The following is a 4,264-nucleotide window of genomic DNA, read 5'->3' on the forward strand; positions in this document are numbered from 1 at the left end:
ACACTTGCCAGGAAATATTCTCCCTTGCATTTTTCTCATGATACTTATTAGTACTTCACTCTTCTGTTTCTTCCCTTTTCTCATGCCAAAGCTTCGCATCTCCCTTGCAAACTCCTGAAACATTATCCATTCAACATTGATGCACTTTGCCACTGCTCCTCTTGGCGTCTTGTCCACGAACTGATTCTAAAACATAACATAGCTGCAATTACAGTATTCATGCCAAAGACAGTCATTGATATATCTTTGGGTTTAGCTTTCTACAAGCTATTGGCACACAGGTGAGTAACATTTTTTTTCCTACAGAGAACACAAAAATAGTTATGCTGGGTTTTAAAGTTCCATCAGTATTTTTAATGTTTTATTGAATATCTGTGATATAGACCATAACAAATCTATTCATAATTTGCTTCCAGTCATACAACGATCCAACTTCCATCCTTCCTCTAGTGTACATTTCCCTAAACCAATATTCCTGGTTCCCTAAAACCATCCCCCAACAAACTACCCCCACCCCCAGCCTGTCTCTATGGCAGGATCTTTGATTCTTTCTCTTTGTCTCCTTTTTATTTTGTGCATTAAGGGTCTCATACAGGTACTAAGAGGTCATCATCTTTGTTCAAGGAATTGAGCATTTTTATCAGGAAGGTAAGGTTGAAGTAGCTTTGAGGTATGGAAATGACTGCTGAGGCTTCCATAAGTACAGGGCAGTGAGTGTAGGATGCCCATCCTGCCCAGAGAAAGCCTGGAGATTTCAGTCACAAAACACACATATCCGAATTTTCAGCTGTTATGTTTCAGTGAGAGCCATCCTGAGACGGTGGAAACCAGAGGAGGGCATGGTGGCGATTTTGTATTGTGGGAGAAAGTGGCTGCACTGGGTTCTGGTTGGGTGGGCACCAAACTAACCTGCCTCCCTCCGATTTACCCTAGTGTCTTCAGCCTTTTGCAGTTCCAAGGTTAACTGTGACTGTTGATATCTTCCAGATTTGTCTATGGGTCTCTGAAACAAGACCAATCCATTAGCTTGTATAGCTGAGCCTGGGGTGGTTTGTTAACATGGCTCCCACATATCTTTCGGGAGTTTAATTTCTCGGGAAATGTAGTCCTGAGTTGTTGGGAGCCAGCCAGAGGCACAGTGGCCATTTGAGGTTATCGGGAAGCATGAAGACACCATCAGACTGTTGATGCACTCACCTGAGGGTACAGGTTGACTTTCTGCAGGCACTGCACAACCAGACTACAAACATTCATTGAATGAATGAACGAATAATCAACATTTTCAAAATGTGTCTCTTTCTTGCATTTTAGAAGGGTAACTTCTAACAGGAAAATAATCTTCACGGTATAATCAAGACCTATGATTTATTCTTAATATATTTAATAAAAGCTAAACATTTTGGAAATTTATACAAAGAAATTCTTTTAAATTATCTGTCTTCATAATTTACTTGTAAATTACTAAGATATCACTGTTTCTTCCACTGTTCTTAGCATAGAAATTTACAGACAGAATGTGCTAAGTAAAAATTCATTTTGGCACTTCTGTTCAATGTAGTACTGGAAGTACTTGGAATAGAAAATAGATAAGAAAAAGATATTTAGGGTTTTTCATGTATGAAAGGTAGAAATAATCTCTCACTATTCACAGAAGATATCATACTATATTTAGAGAATACTAAAATCTCTACGAAAAAACTCCTAGAGGCAATAGACTTTTATAGTAAAATTGCAGGCTATAAACTCAATACCCAAAAGTCTATGGCTTATTTATATGCAAATAATGAGAGAGAAGAAAGTGACAGGAAAAAGCAATCCCACTCACAATCGTGCCTCAGAAAATCAAGAACCTTGGAATCAGCTTAACTAAGGAGGTAAAGGACCTATACAATAAGAAATTAAAAAATGACACGAGGAAACGGAAACATATCTCCTGCTTATGGAATGGGAGAATTAACATTGTCAAAATGGCAATTCTCCAAGAAGCATTGTAAAAATTCAACTTGATCCCTATAAAGATACCCATGACATTCTTCAAAGAAATTGATCAAGCACTCCTGAAATTCACATGGAACAACAAACGCACACGAATAGCTAAAGCAATTCTTGGGGAAAAGACGATGGAGGCATCACCTTCCCCAACCTCAAACTCTACTACAAACGATAATAATGAGAACAGCATGGGACTGAAACAAAGGCTCAGCTGCAGACCAATGGAAAAGGATTGAATATACTGACACACACCCTCAAATATATAATCATCTAATCTTTGATAAGGGAGCAAGAAATGTGAAGTGGTTCAAGAGAGTCCTTCTAAACAAACGGTGCAGAAAAAACTGGACAGGTATATGAAAAAAAAATGGCTCAAACCTCTACCTAACACCATGCACAAAAGTCAGATAAAAATAGGTCAAAGTCATCAACATCACACCAGAATCCCTCAGGTACAGTGATGACAAGGTCGGCAAATCCCTCCACGACATTGAAGCTAAAGGTATCTTCAAATATAACATGCAACTTGCCAAGCAACTGGGAACACAGATAAACAAAGGGAACTATCTTAAATTAAGCAGCTTCTGTACCTCAAAAGAAACAGTGACCAGAAACAAAGACTGCGCCATGCGGGCAAGATACTCGCAGAAGCCTACCAGGTTCTCTGAGAGTGAGAACTGGACAATCAGAGTTACTCACTTCTAAATAAGATCCAGTCTCTGGATGTTGGCTATTGATGGCATTACATGGATCCATGGGTAGATCGTGGTTTTAACACTTAATTACTAGAAGATGGAGGATCTGGAAGGAGGGGGCACAGTCTTGATCTGAGCAGCCATGGAGATCTCATCCCCCGGTCCCGCACATTTGGGTTCCTCTTCCAGTTCCTTCATGCATGAGGCTCCTTCAAGCTTGGGAAGAGTGGTCTTAAGCGTACCTATGGCTGGTTGCAGAGGTCTTCAGCTGCCGGGTCTATGCTCAGGGCGGTGAGGGAATCTCACCCCGCCATCTCCAAGGGGCCCCAGTGAGGAAAGCCAGGTGCGAGGTCAGGAGACTGTTGTTTTAGACATATTTGGAATTAATTTTAGATCGAAAAGTACGCATCATTGAAAATACTTATGTGCTTAGTAATAAATTACTACAAACTTGTTCAATCACGTCAGAGACCCCACTCTGCTCAGAGAACTAGATTTTAATTACAGATCCGTTTTGCCCATGTGTCATGACTGAGAATCTCTATCAGTAGATATGAAACTCACTATACACAAAGATGCACACAGGTTACTATGAGTCATCTATGTTGTTAATGTGAGTTGGCCATTAAACTTCACTGAGACCCTTTGTTCTGTCCTTTATAGGAGCCACATGAGTCTCACCTTCCGTTCAAGTTGAACTTGTAATAAGGTGGAATGAAATCATCAATATGCTTCTCACCTCATCCTTCAGGAGAAAAATCCTACATACATTCAAGGTGGTCAAAGTGCAGACAACACCATCCACCTTTTCCTGGAGAAGTACACGGGACTGAGGTGAAAACAGCAAAAGGCTCTAGTATATTTGTCTTAATTAAGGTTTCAGGGAACGACATTAAACAACCTCATATACCATCTTCCAAAAGAATTATTTTGTAAAACTGATGCCTAGGGCATGGTAAAAGATAATATGGTAAAAACCATATTTTTCTTTCTGGGACATTAAATTTCTAAATCTATTTATTCATGCTGCTTTGAAATACATTCCTTGATTAGGAATCATTGTCTGCCATAGGAGTGAGGAAGGACAACACTCAAAGTAATAAGAAGAGAAAAATATGGAAAAATTAACTCCTACTAAGTTTAACACATATACTAAAATTGAAATGATAAAATGATGAGCATGGTCCTTGCACAGAGATGATATGCAAACTTGTAAAGCATTCCATATTTTTGTTGCAAGAAGAATGAACAGGTCTACTTTAAGCTAAGACAATCCGCACAAGTACAAAAATTCTACATAAAGAGAGCACAAATCCACACCACAACAATCTCTCTCAATGTCAATGGACTAAATGTGCCAATTCAGAGGCACAGAATGGGAAGATGAATTAGAAAACTGAAACCAACATTCATTCTGCTGCCTGCAAGAAACACGTCTGAACAATCAAAGCACCCATGGGCTAAAAGTAAAAGTCTGGGAAACAAGTTTTCAAGAAAATATCACCTCCACAAAGCTGGAGTGGCGATACTAGTATCAGACCACATGGACTTCAGGCTAAAGATTATTAGAGACAGTG

At 39.3% G+C, this 4,264-nt stretch overlaps 1 pseudogene; it reads left to right on the forward strand.

Moving 5' to 3' along the window:
- The first annotated feature begins 3,825 nt into the window (after positions 1–3,825).
- On the forward strand, positions 3,826–3,919 carry LOC130040968 (uncharacterized; annotated as a pseudogene).
- The last annotated feature ends 345 nt before the right edge of the window (positions 3,920–4,264 follow it).

This window comes from Sorex fumeus, unplaced genomic scaffold (genome assembly GCF_029834395.1).
Source record: "Sorex fumeus unplaced genomic scaffold, SorFum_2.1 ptg000095l, whole genome shotgun sequence".
NCBI lineage: Eukaryota > Metazoa > Chordata > Mammalia > Eulipotyphla > Soricidae > Sorex > Sorex fumeus.